At 34.2% G+C, this 25,521-nt stretch overlaps 1 long non-coding RNA gene and 1 pseudogene across 2 annotated transcripts in view; one reads left to right on the top strand and one right to left on the bottom strand.

Moving 5' to 3' along the window:
• The window catches only part of LOC105537640, a 114,866-nt gene extending 112,147 nt beyond the window's left edge, over positions 1-2,719 (bottom strand). The window contains exon 1 of the long non-coding RNA XR_001005751.1: positions 2,611-2,719. This is a non-coding gene — a long non-coding RNA (uncharacterized LOC105537640). The remainder of the gene's footprint in view (positions 1-2,610) is intronic.
• A 20,807-nt stretch (positions 2,720-23,526) lies between these two features.
• Positions 23,527-25,144, top strand: LOC105537639 (annotated as a pseudogene). Its single transcript, XR_001005750.1, has one exon. The product of XR_001005750.1 is annotated as a protein FAM210A pseudogene (transcript).
• The last annotated feature ends 377 nt before the right edge of the window (positions 25,145-25,521 follow it).

Genomic DNA, 25,521 nt, shown 5'->3' with positions numbered 1-25,521 from the left:
TGGCATACTCAAGAGAAAATTAAACATGTTATTGAAGAATTTATGATGACATAGAAAATGCAAATATTTATAGTTAAAGAAACAACACAATCATGTAAATAATGTATAGAATTGATAAATAGCTGTATCTGTACATATACATAGTCTTTTTTTCAGGGAGAACATATATTAAAATGTGAGTGGTTTCTCTAGGTAATAAAAGTATGGCTGAATTAATTTTTCAAATTTTCTGTATTTAAAACAAATTATTTGCCATTACTTTACAACTGAAAAGAAAATCTAGTCTCAAAAAAGTTTTCAGTATGTTTAAATGTATTGCATGATGTTCAAATTTTATAAAATAAATGCTGTAACATTATCTTTCACAATTTTATTGAAAACCCCATTGTTTCCTACATCATATGTAAAGGAAAATTTTTTAGACTGTGATGAAATTAAAACAACTATGATTTCAAAGAAAGAATGACAGTTGAATATCTGAATTACAAATCACTGTAGGAAATTAAAATGTACCCATTTTTACCTACACTTCCACTTCAAGAATTGTATCTAAAATAAATAAACAAATAAATAAATAAAATAATTATATAAGTATGTAATGCCATCTACACAAGGATTATTGTATAAGCAATATTATAATGGGCCATTTGGAAATAGACTGAATATCCATCAAAACAGGAGTAGCTGGATAAGATGAAATGTGACTCACCCATTGAAGAAAAACAGAATCTCTGTGTATACAATCTCCACATACACACAAAAGAGCAGTCCATACTATATTCTTGACATGAATAATAGCAAATCACATGTTGTTTATTTTCTCAGTGAATATTACATGGTAAGAATTTCCTAGGTAATAATAACCATGCAAATATTTTTATGCCAAGTAATGAAATATTTTTTAGTGTATCAATGAACTGTAATTTATTTAATCATTTTCCAGCTGTTACACATTTAGAAGAAAATACATACATGAAGTTTCTATGCATTTAGTCTCCTAGAGCAGAGTTTCATATATAAAAATATGCATTATATAATTTTTCCATTATCAAAATCCCACATCATTATTCACAGGAAACATAATACATATTTATCACTGGAAATATAGAAGGTTTGCAACATGATTCTTTAATATAAGAAGGCTTCTTAATTATTAAAAAGGTTTTGTTTTAGTCTACCATTGCAAAATACCATAGATTTTGTGGCTTATACCAGGAATTTATTTTCTGAGTTTCAGAGACTGGAAGCCTGAGTTTATTGTGCCATTATGGTTGCTTTCTGGTAAAGACTTTTCCTGGCATGCAGATGGCCACCATCTTGCTATGTTTACATGACTTCTTTGTAAGGGTGCTGAGAAAGAGGAAACTAGAGAGAGCAAGCTCTCTGATCTCTTCTTATAGGATGTCAATCTCATCATTAATTCCTCACCCTTATAACCTTAGCTAAACCTAATTACCTCCAAAAGACCTCATCACCAAATACCATCACAATGGGGGTTAGGGCTTCAACATATGAATTTGGGGAAATACAATTAAGTTTATAGCAGTCCTAACGTCTAAAACGGTTTCTTCAGGTAATTTATTGTCTTGGATACCAACCCTTTATCATATATTTGCAGAATGTTTTGATATTGAGCAAATATAGGAAAGTAGAATTAATGTTTAACAAAGCTATCTAAAATATTGTTTATTCATTATTCTACAAATGCAGCATATAAAAAGAGACATTTGAAGTGTACAAGTTTAGGGTGAATCAATGGTCATATACCAGGTATGGGATAATTAAATAACAACTATAATTATTTTAAAATATGCAATTTTATCATTAAGCAAATACATGTTTTCAGTTCATGATTGTGTAGTATCAGCAATTATAGAGTTTCAATGTATCAGCATAAAGTATAATGTAAATGTATATTTTATCACCACAAAGGTAGAAACCAAAATCTGAATACTGATATTTTTTCTTAATCTGAGATTACTATAAACACATTTTTCCTAATTGAATTGTAAATGATAAAATATGTAATTCTTAATTTGTTAATAATTTTGTTATATATCTAAAATATTGTTTATGTTATTTATAAATATTATGTGGAAATAAGCACCTAAGATGATAAAGTTACAATGTGATTAACATTTCAAGAATTCAGGTTATATTTTCTTTTCTTTTCTTGCCAATTTCTTAATCTTGTATGGGCTTTAACTTTAATATAATTCAAGACATCACTGAACAAATTTGAATGCTGAGGATACATCTAACAGTCTCAAATGCATGAAGAAATTTATGAACATGCGCTTAACGTTACTAAGGGAAAAATTATATTGGTTTTATAGATGCATCTGAACAAATATAAAACCCTATTGGTTGTATAGGTGCATCTGAACAAATATTTTTTGATTCTTCTCATAGCTGATACTACATTTGCATAAATGTTTATTTAAAAAAATAAACCTTAGAGTAGGAGAAAAAACAGTAAATAAGATAGGAAAATCCTATTTTCATATTTTCTGCCTAAAATCAACTGGAATATATTTATTGGATTACCTCTTTTTATCTCAAAACTTTCCATTCCCTAACTGACTTCCATGAAGAATGTTACAGGCTTACAACGTTTCATAAATTATCTTAATTTAGGGCACCATTGGTTCCCAAGTAAGCTTCAGCTGTCGAGACTTCACTCTGCATAGCTTCAGTCTACATATGCTTTCCCTTGTGAGCAGCTGCTCAAGGCTCTGTCAGAAACTAAAGTCCACGTAGGTAATCAGGTGTGCTACCAAAGATTCTAATGGTTATACTGGTCTTATCTACTGATAATTCAGAACCTTCTACTTAAACAGAAGTATTCATCATTGGAAGTCCCTTTAAACCAGCTACATGTATGAAGATTTCCTGTTATCCAGGGGTCGGCAGGCCCCAAGAAGACCATGGAGTGGCTACAAAACAGAAGGCTATTCCTTAAACCCATCATGGTCTTAACTCAACAGATACTGAGATGTGCCATCCTAGAAACAAAGAGACAGCTTAGAGCTCAGAAAATAGAAAAAAGATAATTGCAGAATCTAAAAAATAACACTTTTGCAAACAAGAAAATATTCTATTTTTTAATAAAGATATTTTCAGAGAAAGGGAAGATCACAGAAATGCTAGAATAATATATCCTGGTATGTGGGAGTGGGAGAAATGTCACAGGACAGGAGTGAGATAAGTAATACATTAATTAGTAAGATTATATATATACACACACACACACACACACACACATATATATACTTATAAATTCAGGGGGTACATGTGCACGTTTGTTACTGGGTATTGATCTAGACAGAGAATTTATGACTAATTAGTAGGATTTTTAAAGAGGAGTTTCCGCTAGTAAGAACTGAAAGCCTTTTGAAAGTGCATATTTTCCATAGGAAAGCAATCTGGAAGCATGACATCTTACTGATACTATGAAAGTCCCTGGACTTTCATTTCGTCTCATCATTGTTTTCATTAAAGCGAGATGTAACTGGTAGTCTTTGAAATACAGAATTCAGTAAGTTCAAGCGATATGATTTTGTGAGATTTTACCTGTCTGAACCATGGTTTCCTCAACTGTAAAAGAAAATACCAATGACTTCTCTTAATTGTTTAATAATTATGAAAATGAACATAATAGAGTTTTTCTACGTTTCATTCAGTTGTTTCTTTCTATGAAAATAGAAAATTGACAAAATTCTGAAAATAAGCCTTTTAAACTAAATTTGTATTGATTTGCATTCCATACTGTACTCTCACTTCAAGAAAGTTATAGTACAATGTACTCTTCCGGTATTAGGGAACTATATTTTAACATCCTCTAGTGTCCCTAAAAACTCTAAATAACTTGTAAAAATTAAAGATTGCCTTTTAAAAGAATTCATTTTAATATAATAACATTTATTATAGAATAATAATTTTGCCATATTGTGTCATTTGTGGAATAATGTGAGACATTTCAATTTTAACCTTTACCATTATGAAATAAATTTCTCATAATCTGCAGTGTGTAAAGGAGCAAGAACTAGCTAATATCTTAATGTTTGCAATGTGTTTGTATGCTTCTAGCTGCAGTTTGATTTTAAAGGTTGAAAACAAATGAAAACACGTCAACAAATTAAGGAGTATGAACAGTTAGGATGGAATAAAATTTGCTTTTGCATTACTCTATTTTTGTATCCTGGACCCTAAGAAACTCAATCGTAGTAATGCTTTCAAGCCCATGAGGATTTAAGAAAAATACTCAAGAAAATAAACGTGCATTGAAGAGATTGGAGTGCAGGGAGATGGGATTTTTCAGGGTGACAGGATCTGTGTTCCACGTGTGTGCACAGATACCAGAAGGCACTATCTAAGACCAGAAAAAAATAGTTTCTGTCATCTCCAGATGTAAGGAATGACTGCCCAACAGGGCTTTTCAGACTGTTGAGAAGTCTGCAGCATCCAATCTGCCTCCTCCATAAAACAGCCTCATCATTTGAGTGTTCCGTGAAAACTGGAGACACGTGATCTTTACTAATCAAAACACCCCCTTCTAGAAACAGCCCTTCAGTATTTTCAATTCTGGTAGAAATGACAACTAAACACATACTAGAAGTAGCAAATAGAGAACACTGTCTCATGAATTGGTAAGATATACTTCACTCTCCAGGCTTTGTATCACTTAATGATATTAATTAAGAAAAAATCATATTGCAAGCATTTATAATTTCATTTATCCTTTATAAAGTATTAATAGGTATGCAGCCTTATGGGAGTAGTTAAGCCTAAATATCAGGAGATGATAAATATTTCAAAAAGACTGCTTTTATATAATAACTACAATCTGCCATTGCTATGAGATATTGATATTTATCAAATTATCCATTGAGAAACAATAATTTACTGAAAATCAAGATGTGAATTATAAAAATTATTGTGTTTAAATAAAATCCTTTTTTAATTTCTAGAAATTACTTGTTATAGTCAAAATATTATGACAATAATCTATATTATCATAGCCATATGGATTAATTTTCCTTTACATTTATGTAGATACTTCTCTATTTTATCACCAAGGCACATTATATTGAAAGAAGAATAGGGAAACCATAAAAAATGCTCTGGAGACATGTTTAAATTCAAAAATTATTTATATTTGTAATACATGTAATTTGTAATGTATGTTATTTGCAATTTGGAACATGCTATGCTCCTTCCAATTTTAAGAGTAGAAAGACTGTACATTAGGATTAGATCTTATGTTCAAGAGTGTGAATTCAAACTCATAAACTAAAACTGTGTTGTGAGTACATTTAGTTTCACAAGTGTTAACATCCTTAAAATCTTATGAAATATAAAATTTCAACATTGTCTCACTGATAAAATAAAGGAGAGCAGAAATTAGAGACAGATTTCAGGATCACCATATAAGAGTCATTGTTGCCAACCACCTACCTTGCCAGAACTTCTCTCAAGGGAAGATGAAACATTCTTAGGAAGAGCAGTTGTCCTGCTTGACCTCAGAATAGATGATTACTACTTTGCTAGCTCCTGCATATTGGTCTCTACAATATTTTAATCAAACAAACATGAGATTGACCACGTACTACTCTAGCTATAATAGTTTTTCAAATGTGAAGCTTCAGAGATCAGTTAAGGACTGGAAACAACATCAGTGGTTATATACCAGCCTCAAAATGAAGCATACGGATTAGGAAATTTCCAACGCAGTTCTCTGTAACACTATTCTGGTGGTTGCTACGAAGAATGAGGTACCAAGTATATGCCAATCTGCTGATTGGCAGGGAAACTCACACATCCATTTATGTCATGGGATTTACTCCATTAGACAAGAACTGTTTTCTTGCCTTTTCCAGCTTGTATAGGGCCACCTTCTTTCCTTAGCTGACTCATGGCCCCCTTCCTCCATCTTCAAAGTCAGTAACATCAGGCCAAGAAGTTTTCATGATACTGTATGGTTCTCTCTTTCAATTCTGTCTTCCACTTTATGGATCCTAGTAATTACATTGGGTCCACTGATATAATCCGGAATTACTTCCCTATGTTAAGGTAAAATGACTAGCAACTTTCATTTCAACGGCAATCTTAATACCATTTTACCCTGTAATTAATATATTACCAGGTTCCACAGGTTAGAAGGTAGACATCTATGTGTTTTTGCTGCTGCTGTTGTTGTTGTTTTTGGTGGGAGGGAGTATTATTCTACCTACCACATCTGTTGTCATTAGGTGAAGATTATTCAGACCACAAAGTGTACAGAATCCATCTGTGCTCTTCCAGGCACACTACAGATTGTACTAGGGCTCTGTGGGAAACCAGTGGCAGCTAGAACCATGGGGACCACGGTCAGATCCTTTGTAATACCTAATAGCATCTTTATGAGCTTTTAATGAGCTTGAGCTTGTGCAGCTTGCTTGGAGGTGAGCCAAACTTTCTCTGGCTGCTTGGTAAGTAAAGACTGTTCAACAAATTCCAGACAAGTTCTCACCATTGTAAAGTACACCAAAGTAAGATGTCAAGCAGATAATTAAGTCATAGTTTATGATTTTATTTTATATACATGGTTTTTATACATATATTATATAAAACATATAATTCTATAAGAAATAATTATTGATGGCCTAATTGCCTGATATTTGTGACCATAAATAATATAGGTCCAACTTAATTGAGAGTCCAATTTGCTTTATCCACCATAGGACCAGTCATGTAGACATTAATGACCTGCATACTTGACAAAACCCTACATGGGAATATAACAACGTATTGTAAAAGTAACATTATAATCCACAATATCACTTATGAATTAATTCACTGTATTTAAATGTTCCCACTCAGTCATTTTTCTCTTCCCTGTTCTTCTGGGAATATCTGAAAAATAAGACAAATACAATTACTACCTAGTTATGCTAAGAATTTTAATACCCAAGAAACACGTTTCCTTCATATTCAGAGACAGAGCTCTAAGAATCTCTGAATTATTTTAGAATACAAAACCTTTCTACTTGCATTATGGAAAATATGAAGGAATATTGTAATTGTGATTTATGTTTTAGTTTCGCCCACTCTCCTGCAAATCTACTGAACTAATTTATTTCTTCTTTAAAACCTACAGAAAAGCATCTTCTATGCTACACGTTTCTCTCGCCATTCTCCAAAATACAGTGTGAATCAAGTCATGGTGCTGAGCAAGAATCCTTTCCCTGAGAATTGTTGATAATGCTGACTAGCACTCACAAGTGCTTCCCTTGAAATATTTTCAGTCATCACAATCCTGGATGCTATGAGTCATCTGATGTGTGTGGTTATTATTTTTTTTTTTTTGGTTTGTTTTTTGCTTTACATACATAGCACTTGGTCCTTATTTCACTGATGGAGTAGTTAAGAAAATAGATTCTGCTGGTTATTTCATTTTTCTTTTTCTTTTTTTAAATAAATTTAAAAAATTTATTTAGAGTTTTTCAGAGTTACACTCCGAAGTCTTTCCCACAGAACCCCCCCAATCTCAATGGGAGTAATATACTTAAATCATATAAACAAGGACAGTGCATGACAGAAATCAAAATGCTATTTTGATTTCTTTAATGCCATTTATAACTGTTCATTATGACACAACTAAATAACTTAAGCATATTTATTAAATTAATAATGGCAATTTTAGTTTTTTTTACAGCTGAATCCCTCAACATAAAGACAATTAATTTAGCACTCTTTTACCAGTAGACACCATTCTGCTAAATAATCAGTCAATAAAGGAAAAGTAAACAAATGAACAAAAACCAGTGAAAAATGTGTATACATAGTTAATTTTATTATTGGGATAGATGGAATCTATTTATAGATGATAGGAATGTTTATTTGAAGAAAAAATTAGGTTCACATCATTAAGAAATTTATGTGAATGCCTATTAATGTGAAATATATTAATAGTATATTGATACATTAATCAGAATATATTAATTTTTCCTTATCTGTTATTTTTATTCTATTTACGACAGTGGAAATCTATAAAGTCAATATTAATTTTCCCTGGAAGAGAAACAAATTGATGATGAAATATCAGATACTTTCACAAAAATATGTAAGTTGAAACGAGAATTTTTGGCTGTCTTTTTCGCACCAAATTTAAAAATTAAAGTTATTTTTGATCAGCTTTACAATTAGTCTAAAAATTAGTTTAGAACTTTAAAAACAAAGAAAGTCAAAATGAGAAGCAGATGGGCCTATACTTCTGTAACATGAACTGTCTGTTTCTCCTTATGATCAAAAGAAAGGCAAGAAAGGAAAATGGAAAAAAACACCCAAGATTTCACAGACATTGCTACACATTGCCATGTATTCATTAGATAGCCAAATATATTCATATTGAAACACTTATTCTTACTCAATATGTTCATACTATCATGTTTGAGTCCTTGGCTTTAAAAATATTTGATTGAAATTAGGTATTTTACACTCAAAGTATTAAGGGTAGATATTAATATAAATTTTGTTTATAGTCTAAGGTTTGTATTTTTATAATATTGGAGACAGTGAAAATGTTTACTTAACCTGACATTATTTCAATTGTGACACATAAATACTCCTACAGTCTATATTTTAATAAATGTAAGACCCATTCAAAGGCATAATAGATACATATTAAATTGTTAGTTTTACCTTATTATGTCTATTACAAAAATTATGAAAACCTTTATTTTTACCAGCAATCACTAATCTCCAAAATTCTAAGCTCATTAGTGTGATAGAAACACCTAATTTTCATCGAGAATGATGAACAACTTATGGTAATGGCACACAGATTGAGAGAATTTTATGCTAAAAAAATTAAAAATAAATAGGAGGGTATCCAATAATAAAATTTTAGGATTTATGGATCCTCTGTCCTTCAAATACTGCGATATTGGACCAAATATATAATTTAGCACTAAGGTGCTAAAAATAGAACTTACTAATAAAGACTTGCTTCTTCATTCTCTATTACGCTCACACGTGCTGCAGAAATATATCAAGCCATCATCTTCTGGTTTCTAGTCCCTCACTGGCATATTATTTCTCAGATCACATTTTTGCCATATATTCTTTGTTCAGACTGAGAGTTCATGCAATTTCTCAGTCTCATCCTGGTACTACCAGTACTACCTCACTGACAAAATACGTATGTTCCAAAGACATTTTTAAATCACATTTATGTCAAAAATCATACTTTTATTACTGAATTACATTATAATCAAATGTTCTTATGAGGGGAATAATACCATTTTAAGCTAAAACATTTGCTTTGCATTTTTCACTATTTTATATCAGGAAACTTTGATCACTACTAATAGCCATCTGTCTCTTTCCACTCAAACTAAAGCATCTTTTGCAAGACTATGATTGTCTCATATGGATATGTAAGTATTCCCATTTAAATATCACCTGTTCTCTTCTGCAGGAATTTGGTCTTTATTACCTGTTCCTGAATGACTCTTTCTTATTTCATTATCCATAAATCCTCTCATACTCTCTTTTACAAATCTCTCAAATCCTTTCTCTTTTATTCCCCTCCACTTAAATTTCTTTGCTTAGGAACTTTCAATCTTCTTTTTAGAATGGCACAATAGCATGTTAACTGGTTTCAGGTCTCCAGTATTACCAAGCTCCCCATTTAATATGACAACTAAAATGGATTTCTGAGACACACTAAGTACATTGATTTAACGCCCTGTGCACAACTTTCTGTCTAGCTCATTACAATATCTTTTATATTGTGTCCCAAAGAATATCAATTGAAAAATCAAAATGAGATTGGGGAAGAGAAACAAAGTTCCATAGATAAATAAGCTTAGGAAATTGCAGACATAATTCTTTTCATTGCTGTAGGCCTCTCAGGGTATTTTGAAGTTTTAGGCATGTTGAATATCCAGGAAGAAAGAATAGTATGCAACATTTTCCAAACCTATTTGTTCATAAATTCTGTGGCCTAGACAAGGAGCCTGTAAATACTTAATGAACACAATTTGAAAAATGTTGGGCTTATGGATAGTTTCAAACTTTCACGTGTGGCAAATAGGAGTGCCTCTAATTCTGTCCACATCTAAAACCGGCCTCAAATCAACTCTGCTCTTCCCTGTTATTCTTGCTACACTGAAACAGTCACTTACAGTGCCTCCGTTGGTGATCATACTTCCTTTATTATTTTTTTTTCCAAGACAGGCTCTTGCTCTGTCACCTACCCAGGCTGAAGTGCGATTGCAGGAACACAGCTCACTGCCATCTCAACCTCCTGAACTCAAGCCATCCTCCCACCTCAGCCTCCTGAGTAGCTGGGACTACAGGTGAAACCACCATGCCCACCTATTTTGTGTGTGTGTGTGTGTGTGTGTGTGTGTGTGTGTGTGTGTATAGAGACAAGGTTTCCCCATGTTTCCTATGTTGACAAGGCTGGTATTGAACTCCTGGGCTCCCGTCATTCTCCTGCCTCAGCTTCCCACAGTGCTAAGATTACAGGTGTGAGCCACCATGCCCGGCCTAAATTTGCTTTTATATTTGCCTAATATGTCCTTTCCTGGGAAAACTCTTGTCCCACTCTCAAGAATCAGCACAAGTATTGCTTTCTTTAATCCAATATCTACTCTCCCCAACCTGTTACTCAAAATCATTTGAGAAATCTCTAGATCTTTACAAGTGAGGCCCCAGTATCTGTTTTAATTCCTGAAGTTGGTTCTGAGAAAGTGTAAGTGTTGAGAGTCATTGCTCTGATTCTCATAAAAAGAAGTCATGCCAACATGGGGCCACTGTTCTAGCTGATGCCCCTATTACAGGATTCGTCATGCTGCAGTGTTAGTTTACATGTTTCGTCATTAAATCAGGACTATTACTGATGTTTGTATTTCTGTAAAGTATTACTATTCTGATACAGAATAGATATTCGGTAAGTATATATTATTAATTACCAAAAAAAGTGTAATCTAAAATTGGACTTTAACTTCCTAGTAGATATGGACATTTTACAAATATTTATTATTTTGTATTATAACAGAAAGGCAAAAAACTCGCATCCGCATATAAGTGCCATCATCATGAACCAACAACTATTTTAAATGGGTAAATTAGAAAGATAACATTATTAAAATGTTGAGAATTGTATGAGTAAAAATTTTATGTCCTTGTATTTGGAAGAAGACTGTATAGTAAACAAACCTGGAGGGCCAAGTTAATAATCATGGTTGTTGAAGTACTATAAATCATTTAAGCTTTGGAAAGATAGATTACATAAAGCCTCGGCAAACTTGTTGTGGCAATGGTATTTAACAAATTGAGATAAAAATTACTGTATGGAAGACTGTGTATGGAATAAATGATTTATTTTGCCAAAAGCACTGTATAAGCTTGGGGGGTAGCTCTTAATAAAATAGGTCTGAAAAATATTTTTCAAAGCAGTAAAAAGAAAAGTGACTCTCAGTGTAAACAGTGAGTTTGCAAATAACGTATCCTTAGAGCACCACTCTTAAATATATGGTTAAATATAGCAATATCAGAAACCAATCAGAAACATTTAAATAAAATTAAAACCTTAGACGTAACAAATTGAAATGAAATGAAGGCCTTAGTGAAGAGTTAGATCATCAGATTTCTAAAAAATAATCCCCCAAAAAACACATAAGCCAGTTTAACCTTGGTGAAAGTTTATTTCCCACCCCAAATCCATTCTTTTCTTTTTCATTTGCAGCAAAACCCTGATTTTTGGGGAGTGGCCTTGTGTCCATCTATAAAACTTTATATTTCCAATGATTTGAGCAGAACCAAGTCGTGGCCAATAAGATGTAGGTGGAAGTTTTAGATAAGACTTCTGGAAAACTTTTTATTATGAACTGAATTTACCTGGCAATATTTTATAGTCCTTCTGCCTCTCATGAAGACATGACAGCTGGAGCTACAGTGATTACCAATGGCAATGAGATGGTCTTGAGGATGAAAGTCACTTGCAAAATATGTTGAGCAGAGAAGAGATAGCCTAAGTGTTGTGCATTATGGAGTCATCACACCTACCCTACATTATTTACTTTTTCACATTTTAGTTTATTTCACTGAGTTGATTTTTTTTTCATGTCTGCTGCTAGTAACAAAATGCAATACCCAATTGATAGACAGTGCTCCTTCTCAGAAGACTGTCATCTCACTGGTGCTGTTTAGTACTTTTTTTCTAGGAATACATGCCTAAATATCTTTCCTTGACATGTAAAAAGGGAACCTAGAGAAATATTATTATTTTCTGGCTTTTCTGAAGGTCCTGTCTATCCTCTGGATGGCTGACATCCAACATGACCATAAAGGAGAACCTAATCACTATTTATAAGCATTACAGAAGTATGTACAACATTCTTCCAGTACTGAAGTAAAAGATACCCTGTGGTCAATTAATTAGGGAGCTTCAACATTTAGAATAAGTGTAATCATTGGCACATTTTTCTAAATCATTTTATTTAAGAGACATTCTTCATGCACCTGTAATTTGATCAAGGTGACTTAAGAATGATCTTAGGGAAGCATGACTGCACTTGACTGTAACTAAGGAAACACATATTAAAATAATTACATTTAACTGTGTTCATAGAGCTTGAAGAATACATGAAGAGAAGGGAGATAGACTAAAAACACAAGAAATAATGAAACTGAAAGATAAAATATGATAATGTTCTGAGCATTAGTCACTGGAGAATGTGCCTAATTTAAATAATTAAATTTACATTCTCTGTGTATTCATTAGCACAAGTCCAATTCTGACTGTTAGGCTGTAATGAATTCACCAAAATAGTGCCACCCTGTTGGGATGTCTTTGACTGGACAGCTGGCAATTCTCAAGTGATTTATCTCAGTCACTGGCATTCAGTAGCCTCAAACAGACCACTTCTACAGGAGCATAACTTTGCCCAATAGTCTTCATAAATCAGTTTTATTCAAATTTTAACCTATTTTATTCCAAAACCCATATAAGAAATACAATATATGGAAAGAACAGGAGTGTTTTCTCATTCTCATTCTTAACTTCTATACAATCTCTTCTAATTGCTCATTTTCTTATATCTGGCTTTAGTTCTTCCATCACTGATGAAATATAGCCATTTATCCAAGGTTCAGTGCTTGGATGATGCCCTTCCTCATAAAACATCCTCCAGTTATTACAAATGAAACCTTAAGAACTACAACCTCATCTCCTTTTTGGTTAAATTCCTCCAGAGCTGCTATACTTGTTGTCTTCAATCATTTTCCCTTTCTCTGCTTAATCCACCCTAATCCAACTTTTAACCTCTCCATGAAACTGCTATGTAAACATCATGAGTATCCCTCATGTTGCGAAGTGCAAAGGTCAGTGTTCTTTCTTCATCTTCCTTGATCTAACATCAGATTTCCAAACAGTTTATCACCCCCTCCTTATCAAAATACTCTCTAGCTCTTTATTTTCCAGGACCCTATATATTTTTGAGGTCACTTATGACTCAACAATTCCTCATTATCAGGTACTTCAGCTGATTTATTCTCTTCTCTCCAATCCTTCATATTGGTGTGTCTGGGGCTCAGTCTTGATCCTCTTTTGTTCGCTATCAATACTTATTTCCTTGGTATTCTCAGGACTTGAAATACCATGTCCATTATCATCTCATTTCTGAGGCTCAATATCAGTGAAAACATGCATAAGTTGCTTATCCTTTCTATTAATCACTTTCCTTATTTGTAATATAGAAGCAAAATACAAATTTACCTATTTCTTTTTGTTCTTCAAGGCAGTTCTCCCACTGTCTCTACCTTGTAAGATGATTGTGTAAATTAAATATTAATGTATTTAAATTTATCTTGGCACACAGTAGGAGTACTAGACATGTAAAATAGAAAAAAAGGTGACAGACTAGGGAGAAAGGTTAGCAAGAAAATTTACTCTTCAGATGTGACCGAAAGTATTCACATCCATTGATCTGAGATTGCCATTCTTTCTTCTTCTCTGGAGAGCCTCCGTGACTTTGAATGACACACTTAAATGCTCGGGCCTTGGTTTTCTTTCCAATAAAAGGAAGGGATTGATCTAGATGACTTCCCAGATCCCTAATAGCACTAAAGATGCATGCTTCTCTTGAGTGTTCAGGATCAGGGCAAAGTTTCACACCAAAACCAGTCCTTGCCCTTTGAACATGACAATTCCAGGATGATATTTATTTTTCACATTGATTCTAAAGGATATTCAGAGGGAGGGTGAGATTTACCGTTCAACATTGGTTAGGAAATGAGAAAGGAGCTGATGTTCATCCTCATTACCTGGTATGACTTCTGGATGGTGAGAATCCTTGAAAAGAAATAAAAGGACAATTAATGAGTAAGACAAAAATAATAATATTAATAAAAGCAGGGGTGATATTCAATATATCACAATATTAATACAATATTAACAATAGGAACGGCATGGGCACTGACAATGAGAATATCTTTCAGGTATGTAAGTATATTCCTGCTAAATGCCACCTCTGAGTGTAGGAAATTTTTGCGGGACTAAGAAAGGTCAATTAAGATAAACTAGATGAAGGAAAAAATAAGGAGAAATTGCTATTAGCTCACTCTGGGAATAGTTAGAAGTTTAAATTTTAATAAGATTTGGAAAGAAAATATATTAAATTCTCTAGCTTATTAGTCCTTTAAAAATATTTTCAGACTCACAAAATTTCCCATTACATATTCTGCACTTTGAGCCACCAAGATGGTCATCTAATTTTTTAAAAGATGACTGTGAATGTGCTATTGTTTCTATATTATAAACAAGGACAGTGATGCACTGAGAGGTTAGCAACATATGCATGTTTTCATAGGTAGTGAGCGACAGAAATAAGATGATACTTCAGGTATTCTAGCTTCTGGGTCCCTCCCTTAGATTTGTACCAGCCATTTCTTCTCACTGGACATTTCTGCTTACTACTCTTTTTGAAAAATGCTTTAGATAGAGGACTGAGAATGCCCTCTAACAGCAAACAGTCTAGATATTTCAGAGGAAGGGTTTGTTTTTATCACTCAGTATTAGAAAACCTATTTTGATCTCAGTAGAAATGAATTTATTTGGCAACTTCATTAAATTCTGCACATTTATTTTTCTGGCAATATAACTCAAGTGAGGCAGAGGCCTCTTAGATCGGCATTCAGTTTCCTGTCTCTCATTTCTACTCCCTTGCACTATAAGGTAGTAGCAGCTTGAATGCTTCTGAGCCTCTCAACAGCTGATGCTCCTGTACTCTCTCTGCCACTTGGCTACTGATTTCTGGCAGCTCGCACTGGCAAGTATGGTCCCCACTGTTTCTAGGCTCAGAGGAGCAAATGCATATAGCGTAGTGGTTAAGAACACAAGCTCTAGTGCCAGATTTCTGGGATTCAGATTCCTACTCTGACACTTACTAAGAGTGTATGACTTTGGACAAGATACATATCTTCATGTCTCAGATTTTTTTTTTTAATCTGAAAAGTTAGGGTCGTAATAGTCCATAACTGATATAATTGTTGTAAGGATTAAATAAGTTCATCAGTCTACACTACGGTGCTTAGTAAGTGCTCAGCAAGTCCACACTATGATTTATTATTAAGCTTCAGTTAATTTACTAACACTAACATTTCCATAGACACTTCAGTTTGCTTTTGAATGTTTTGATTATTCTAGGAAAAAAAAAACTTTTTAAAATTGCTAATATACTATGAATAAAGACAGTATACCAGTATTAAAAAACTGTACACTGTTTAAGTTAAACAGTGTACTTTTAAGTTTAAGTTTTTTATTCAGTGTGCCTCTCTTTTATCTAGTAGCCCTTCCAACCCTGCATTTCTGTGATTCTTACGATTTTGCATTATTTTGATTGCAAACACACACAATTAAAACTTCATTCCCAATATTTCACTTTTACAACTAGAATATAATGATCCTGTGCTTTGTATTTTTCTACATATATTTAAAAATAAACCTGTTTCAATGACTGCCATTAAAAATATTAAAATGCAACTGTTGTGCTAATGCTTAGGAAATCTTTTTAAACGGGTTTTAAGCATGCATCAGTTATCAAGGAGATATGCCAAGGGGGCTCAGTAGATTTTTGGTGATACTAAGGAAGTTCTTGACTCCTGGGCCTGCAACAGAATGAAAAAGAAACCAGACTGCCTTTGACATTCACTGGGATATTCATCATCATTTCAGTAAGGGAGGATGGACAGGGTGATTACTTCAGAAGCTCATTATCTTTCTCTAGTCCTTATGCCTATAATTCCAGTACTTGCCAATCCAGAGCAAGATTTTCCAGCTTAAAAATATGGCTAATATTTTCATAAGTCCTGCGTTTTATAGGGTACTCTTAGGAGTTGGAATAAAGAAGGCAAGCACTGGGACATTTTCATGGTCAGAATATTGGTATGATTTTCTTTCCTTGAAAATACAAGTGAAGTTCAGGATTAGACTGTTAATATATTTAGCCTTAAATATATTATGAATCAAAGCTTTCTTTTTACTGGTCAGAAAAATTAAGAAGCCAGAGAACTGTTCTAATCTAATCTATCAGGTACAATACTCTAAGTAAGTGAAGGTAGATACAATTAAAGTAATTCAATCAATATTAATTAACCCTCCCCCACTTCATGTACATTTCTTTGGCAGAGGTTTAAGAGGAAATAGACCAATGAGGTATAAGCTCTGCCTTTATACCACTGTATTTAGGGAAAATAAATGGTGAAAGTTGATCCTAATCTAATTAGTAGAATCTGGAGAGACTTTTTAAATGCCCGGGCCCTGTTCACAAATCAGAACTACTAGAATTAGACCATTCCTATCATAAGCTTAACTAAAATCCAAACCTAAGCTTCCAGCTCTCCCTGGCTTTAGAGGTAGGGGCCTGCATAGGTAAAGCATCCTTCAAAAAGAGCCATTAACACCACTTCCACCAGAGGGTGCAGTCTTCCTGAGACAAAGGAAGCCAAAAGAACAAACTCCTCCTCCTCTAGAACCAGTGACAGAAGAATGAAATGGAAAGAGTTGTACAGTTCATGACACATAAATTCTTTTATTTTTGCTCTTGCTCCCAATAAACTCAAATTTCTTTGAGCTGTAAAACCCTTTGATTGTAACTATTTTCAGCAGGTTTTCATTCTTCCTCAAATAGTTATTTCAAACTCTGATGTATGAGGCATTGGGCTAGGTGTGAAGATCCAAGAGTCAGTCAAGGAAACATGATTAGACACATAAGGTAGTAGAATTTTCAGGCAAAAAACAGCTTCTACCTTTTAGGTACCTGTTGTTAAAATGTGCTTATAATTTAGTTGACCATGATTAGGTCAGGAAAAGTTGAAATTCACTATACAAAGTGAATTGCAAATCTTCCTGACTTATAAGAGTTTGTACTTGTAAACAAAATATTAATATGTTCTATAATCTAGCCCCAAATTTTTACTCCAAAGGTATCTAGTATAATACCTGAAAAAGTGTGCATTCTAGTTAGACTAAACTCTCAATCCAATTAAAATGGATTGTCTCACAGCACACCTTACCATTGGATGACTTAGCACAATGTGGTTACTTCAGCCTAGAATCCCTCTTCCTCTTCCTCCAACCTTTCAAATCACAAAAACCAGCTCAAATTATACATAATCCATGAGTAATTCTCCAAGTGAAAGAAATGTATTTGAGTTTAAAAACCCTTTGGTTAAAGTATTTTTAGCAGGTTTTCATTATTCATCAAATAGTTTTTGCAAACTCTAATGTATGAAGCATTGGGCTATGTGTGAAGATACAAGTCAATGAAACATAATTAGACATAAAGGCCAGTAGAGTTCTCAGACAAGCAAGCAAATCACTATGATACCTATATATTTGTAGTTATAATATAGGGTTCTAGGCAACTAAAAGACAGTCATACATCCCAGGTTCAGGATGTCAGGAAAGACAACCTTGAAGACATGAAGCCAAGGGTGCCTAGGACTTAGCAAATCATTGGTTGAAATAATTAATGAGCTCCAAGTTAGAATTCTGATTATTTCAATTTGCTGCTCAAAATCTTGTAATGACTCCTTATGTTATACAAAATGGAATCTATGCTGCTAAGCACTTACAGCTGCACAGCAGGTAGTCAAATGAATAGGGGCACAGGAATGAGAAGGAAAAATATTTTTGGCATTAAAAAAAGCCTGAAGGAGAAAGAGCATGGCACACAAGGTAGTTGGCATACTTTCTCACCTTCCTAACCCACCACCTAATAAAACAGGCTTTATTTGACTTTATGTAAAAATACTGGAGCATCTTTTAAAAGAAATCTTCACCATCAGATGGTAAGTTTTTTATTTGAAAGAAGTTGTTATATTCTTCAGAATGTCATATACACACAGCCTAGGACACTGATCAATTAACTGTCTTGAATGCAATGAAATATTATACAATATTATTATTGAAAGGAGAAAGGATCAGTATATAGGAAAATTAGGTGTTTTCTCTTTATATAGTTTATATGCTGTCAAGTGCTATCAATTATTAATTAATATTGAATTTAGCTTCTGTGCTTTCCAGAAATTATTTTAACTTACCCTCCACTCTGACGTGTCCAGTTTTTGTACATAGCCAACTACAATGGTTTCTATCTATCAGAGCTCTCCACTTACAATGTCAGAAGTTGATGTAATATTTAATGCCTCCGACGTCAAAAGTCTTTCATCTTTCCTGACTACACTGAGCTAGAACTTTATCCCTTCTTTCTGTAGGGTCAGAGAAAAATGTAATTCCATCTATATTCAATTTTACCATGGTTTAAAACATGAGCTATAGCCTAGGAAAACATGTGGTGGTCACTTAGCAAATATCACCATTGTCACACTTCTTTTCCCTAGAATGACATTGATTACTCTTCGATACTGCCTCTCATAAGCTTCTGTTTCTTATTGGTCTTACCTTTCTTCTTTTACTTTTTTTGAATGGAGAGTACAAATAACTTTTTGGTTTTTTTCTGAACCAGTTGTGAGTAGTTTAAAGATTTGATATTCCATCCCCAAATTCCTAAGTGTGCAATTCCTGAAAACAAGGTCATTTTCTAACATAACCACAATATGACCATCAAAATCAGGAAGTTAATACTGGAAAACAAATATCGTCTGTTATAAATTTAATTGTATTTCTCTCAAAATTCACACATTGAAGTTCCAACCCCCAGTACCTCAGAATGTGATTCTATTTGGAGATAAGGCTTTTAAAGAGGATATTAAGATGAAGCCTGTCTAATCCAATCTGATGGGTGTCCTTATGAGAAGAGAAAATTCAGACATGAAAAGAGACACTAAGGGTACAGATGCACAGAGAAATGATTAAGTAAACAAGCAGCAAGAAAGAAGAAATCTGCAAGCCAAAAAGAAAAGCCTCAGGAGATATCAACATTGCCAGCACCTTGATCTTGGAAATCCAGCTTCTAGTGCTATGAAAAAAGTAGTTTTTTAATTGTTTAGGCTACCCAGTCTCTTATTTTGTTATGGAAGTCCTAGCAAGCTAATATATCAATGAATATACAAACCCCATTCAAGTATTTTAAGTTGTCCAATAATAAAGTGTATAGTGAAATATCCAAACAATTGTCAGTTGTATTTAGTCATGTTTCTTTATTCTCAATAAATCTGGAACAGTTGCTCGTTCTTCCATTGACTTTCATGATTGTAACACTTGAAGAATAGACTTGCAGAGCTATTTTATAGAAATACATTCAATTTCTCTTATAATTCCTCATGATTAGATTCAGGTAATACATACTAATTTAGTGACTGAATCCTGTGTTGGACTTTGGCCCAGTGCTTGTGATATAAAGTTGATCATTTGATCAGGGTTTTGTTTACTGTGATTATCTAATTTAAAGTTTGTCCTTTTCCTTTTAAAATTATTTAAGTTTGTTGTTGGTGTGTTAATTTTCATGGGGAAATAGTTTGAGACTAGGTCAGTATCCTGGTTGCTATACTTTGGATGTTTGTACCCTCCAATCTTTACATTGAAATTTAATTCCCACTGCAGAGCTGTTGAAAGATGAGGCTTAATGGGAGGTGTATGGGTCACAGAAGTAGATGCCTTATGAATAGACTAATGTCCTCTCTCAGGGGTAAAAGAGTTCTTGCAAGAGACCTGGTTGTTAAAAGGTGCCTAGCATCTCACTCCTCTCTTTCTTGATTACTCTCTTGCTATGTGGTATGTGCACATGCCAGGTCTCATTTACCTTCTGCCACAAATGGAAATAGCCTGAGGCCCTGACCAGGTGCCCAATCTTGAACTTTTCTAGCCATCAGAATTGTGGGCCAAATAAACCTTTTTTCTTTATAAATTTCCCAGGCTTAGGTATCCTTTACAGCAACACAAAACACTCTGAGACACTGATTCTTATCAAAATTTTAAGCACCATTTTTAGCATCCATGATTATTCTTGCCTGTATCAGGTTCTATGATGTTTACCAGATGGTGCATTTTTAATTCCTTCATTCCTTCTACATATATAATTTTCTTCCATAAAGGAAGATTTATCTTCTCTCTATTTATCCATTCATTGATGTAATTTATATATTTATTTATGTTAATGTTTAAATCATACCAGATTTTAAAAATGGGAGTCTCTTCAAGCTGGCATCTGTGTTCTTTTGACATGTCTTCAACATTCTTTGATGTTTTCGTTTACCACATGACATTCCAGGCTCATCTTTTACTATTCTACTCCTAAAGTTAGTGATTTCCTCAAGAAACCTTGGTTCTTGTTAATGACAATTATATTAATATTTAGAAGCCAAGATCCAGGTGCTAAATGAGCTCGTTTTATTGGGGTGTCACTTCTCCCAGACCCTTTCAGTTTAGGGGACAGAAAATGTGTGTGCGTTTGTGTATGCATGTGTATGTGCGTGTATATAAAACCATGAGTTCACACTGATAACACTAATTCCAATCAATATCAAGGTTTTTTTCTTTCTTTTTATATTTATAGCTTTCCTTTCTAACAGTGAGAAATAAATCTGCTCAATATTTATCAATGTAAATAGACTTAGCTCTTATGCATGTAAAAATCTGTTGATGACAATATCTAGTGTGAACACCCTCTCTGCCTCTGCCCCTTTCTTAGACTCTACCATTCCATGCTTGGCCACTACCACAACCCCGTTTGAATATCCTCTTCCTCTACTCAGGGTAGCAACTCTATTTCACTAACACAAGACTAACTTGATCTTACCCTCAGGTGAATTATTTAGAAAGGAAGAAAGCAAAGAAACATACAAACTATTTTTTAAATTAAACATTTTTTCTAACTACGGAATTAAAGCTGTTCTAGATATCTACCAAAATATGAGTTAAAGTGATTCCAAAATTGCAATAATCTTTCTTCTGTAACTGTTTAATTAGGCAATCTTATCAAATTCTTCTGATGGGAATACAAGCAGGTGTGCATTTGGACAAGCTCTCCCCCTCTTTAGCTTTTTCATTCTGTTTTCCAAGTATTGAAAGTAGTCGTGTTCACCTGATTGAACAAAAACCACCTGGGAGCATACAACTTAAATCTATAAAACTTTTATGTCACATGTATCTTAACAAATAGAAAAAAAGATACTGATGAATTAGTCCTACTCTACAACAATAAAATCATAATCTCTGGTGTAAGGCCCAATCTAAAACAGTCTCTGTTTTTTTGCTTGTTTTTCTGTTTTCTAAAACAGTCTCTGTTTTTTTGCTTGTTTGTTTGTTTTTTGAGACAGAGTCTTACTCTGTTGCCCAGACTGGATGGAGAGCACTGATACAACCTCCATTTGTTTCTATCTTTAGTTAACAATCACTGTAAAATATTCTCCCACTCTTTAAAACTTACTTACCATAAAAATAACATACAGCCTAAACTTACTGTAATAGGCAAATACTAAACTTGCCCTTATACTCTCTACCCTGTGAGGTTCTGGCCTTACATAATCTAATTTCCTGTAATGTGGGTAGCATTCGCTTTTAGCCAATAAAAAATGTCAACTGTGAAGTAATTTTACAGATGTAATACGGGTTCCAAATCAGTTAATTTTGATTCAATCAAAATAAGATTATCTTGGGTGAAAATGTGTCTTAGTCTATTTTCTGATGCTATAACATTGCTAACCACTAGGTAATTTATATAAAATAAAAGCTTATTTCTTACAGTTCTGGAGGTTAGGAAGTCCAAGAACATGGTGCTGGCATCTACTGAGGGTCTTCTTACTGCATCATCAGATAAGAGAAGGTTGAACAGCAAGAGAGACCAAGGCACCAGAGGCCAGACTCTCTTATAACAACCTACTGTCAAGATAACCTCTCCCTGGATGGCAATGTTAATTCATCCATTCGTGAGGGTTCTGCCTCCATGACCCAATTACCTCTTGTTAGGCCCCACCTCCAAAAACTACTGCATTTGGGATTCAGTTTCCAACACATAAACTTTTAGGGGGATACATTCAAACCAATAGAAACATGACTTAATTAGTTAAAATCCCTTAAAAGTGGGACTGGGCACTCCTTAATGAGAAAGACTCTCTCTTCATCACTGGCTTAAAAAAAGTAAGCTCCTCTGTTGTGAGAAGTCCTATGGAGAGGGGAATGTGGCAAGGAGCACAAACAGCTACTGGAAGCTAAGGGTGTCCCCTTGTTGACAACCAACAAGAAATCTGAGATGTCCGTCCTACAACTACAGAGAAACGAATTCTGCCAACAACCTGAGATCTTGAAGATGATCTTTCTCTAGCAGATCCTTTAGATGATGATGCAGCCTGACCAATACCTAAACTGAAGCCTCTGACACCCTAAGCAGAGGACCCCATTAGGTTCCATCCAGATTCCTGACCCACAAAAACTGTGAAGTAGTGAATGTGTGTTGTTGAAAGTTGCTAAATAAATGAGATGATGTATTATGCAGCAATAGAAAACTAATACAATTGCCAACATCATGTTGACTGCTGGGCAATATTCCCATCCTTTAAAGGGGATTTATCTTATTTGGTTATACACATGGAAAAAGTAGAGAATTGGACATAGGGTAGATGATCAGGAAATCTTTTTTATTGATTGGAAATATCGGATAAAAATAATCTATGGTATAATGAATATGTCTGGTCTGTTTTATTTCAGCTTTCCAAAGAATATTCACACTTCCAAGGAGCACTTTTGATGTCACTGTCTTCTTCCTTTGTGCTGAAAGTCAATAGTTTGACATATTTTTTCCAATGGGTCTCTTATAAAATGCATATTTCAGTCCCTCCCACAGAAATAATGTTAAAACCTAACCCCTAATAAAAGGGTATTAGAAGGTAGGGACTTTAGAAGGTAATGAGGCCATGAGGGTGAAGCCTTCATTATGGGATTAGTGTTTTTATATGAAGAGAGAACAGAGGAGAGATTCTCTCAATCAGATAGATAGATAGATAGATAGATAGATAGATAGATAGATAGATAGATAGATAGATAGATAGATATTAATAGATAGATAGAGGAGTCCCGCGGGTTCCGGCACCCGGACCCACACTCGGTCGGGATGCTCTGCTGAGTAACACTGCCGTGGCATTCCAGGAGCTGTGGTCCAGCCTGTGCGGCGGGAAGCGGCGGCGGCGGCCCCAGGGTCCTAAGAGAAGCTGAAACCTATCAACACTCTTCAAAATGCAATGGAATGTACCACGGACTGTATCTCGACTGGCACGCAGGACATGCTTGGAACCACATAATGCTGGTCTTTTTGGACGCTGTCAAAATGTAAAGGGACCTTTACTTTTGTACAATGCTGATTCCAAAGTGGCTTTGGTACAAGGCCTTCAAAAACAATGGTTGAATTTATCTGCTGCCCAGTGCGTTGCAAAGGAAAGGAGGCCGTTGGATGCTCATTCACCCCAACCAGGAGTCCTTCACCATAAGCAAGGGAAGCAACATGTTTCATTCAAGAGGGTTTTTTCATCCAGTGCCACAGCTCAGGGAACTCCAGAAAAAAAGGAAGAGCCTGATCCTTTGCAAGACAAATCTATTAGTCTTTATCAACGATTCAAGAAGACATTTAGACAGTATGGAAAAGTTCTGATTCCAGTGCATCTAATAACTTCTGGTGTTTGGTTTGGAACATTTTATTATGCGGCCTTGAAAGGAGTGAATGTTGTTCCTTTTCTAGAACTCATTGGATTACCTGACAGTGTGGTAAGCATCCTGAAAAACTCCCAGAGTGGAAATGCACTCACAGCATATGCCTTGTTTAAGATTGCAACACCTGCTCGGTACACCGTGACTTTGGAAGGAACATCCTTCACTGTGAAGTATCTGCACAGTCATGGCTACATGTCCTCGCCACCACCCATCAAGGAATATCTACAGGACAGGATGGAGGAGACAAAGGAGCTTATCACAGAGAAGATGGAAGAAACAAAAGACAGACTCACTGAAAAGTTACAAGAAACCAAAGAAAAGGTTTCCTTTAAGAAAAAAGTGGAATAAGGTGCCTTACAGCAGTATAGAAATATAGCAGTATAGAAAATTCCTGCACTTTAACCCTTTGGAAACTATGGGCAAAGATACGTGTGTCTGATTTTTTTTTTTTTTTTTTTTTTGGTTAGTTGTCTAAATATACAAATTCTCTGAGGGTTAAAGAAGTAAAATACCTTTTTAAAGTTAAATATCACTAGAAAAATCAGTGTTATTACAAGGAAAGAAACGAACCCAGTATAAGAATGTCCCATCAGTAGCAGTATTAAGCAGTGGTGAATGTCTTAGAAGTCATACTTCTTTTTCAAGGTCTTCAGAACCACACTTGATTTCTGTTGCAGCTGTAATTGACGCACACTATAGGCAGTTGACTCCTTGAGTAACCAGTGTGACCCATAAAATAGGCTAATACTGGATCTTAATTTTTATGTTATTCATTAAGGTTTTAACTATATTCAGTATGTAATTTGGAGACAAACTAGCATCATCAAAACTGCCTGTGAATAAGAAGGTATTTAGTCTTTCTATAAAAACAGAATAAAGCAGTTACCTACCAGTTAAAATATCTTATATGAAGAAAATAGAATAAAGATTCAGTCATATATATGTAAATACGATGTATTGATTGTATGTAAATGAAAAATGGACCCTTTAAAAATTTTAAAAAAAAATAGATAGATAGATAGTTATAGATGTAGACATACATATAGATATCTCTCACCCGCCCTTAACCCCTCTCTCTGCCGTGTGATGGTACAGCACAAAGTTGTCAATCTGTAAACTAGGAAGAGGACCCTCACCAGAAATCAGGCAGACCAGCCTCTTGATCTTGGACCTTACAACATCCAGAATTGCTAGCAGTAAATTTCTATTGTTTAAGCAAGACAGTCTATGGTATCTTGTTATAACAAGCTGACTAAAATAGGGTCATGTTCTGCCTTGGAACATTGGTGAATAGCTTTTATAAAAATAAATCAGCGAGTGTAAAATATAGCACTGAGAGCATTTTAAATTTTCTAGTATTCTTCTTT

The sequence above is a fragment of the Mandrillus leucophaeus genome, unplaced genomic scaffold (assembly GCF_000951045.1).
Source record: "Mandrillus leucophaeus isolate KB7577 unplaced genomic scaffold, Mleu.le_1.0 Scaffold177, whole genome shotgun sequence".
NCBI lineage: Eukaryota > Metazoa > Chordata > Mammalia > Primates > Cercopithecidae > Mandrillus > Mandrillus leucophaeus.
The sequence above is the reverse complement of the archived record's forward strand: the minus strand, read 5'-3'. Positions and strand labels throughout refer to the sequence as shown.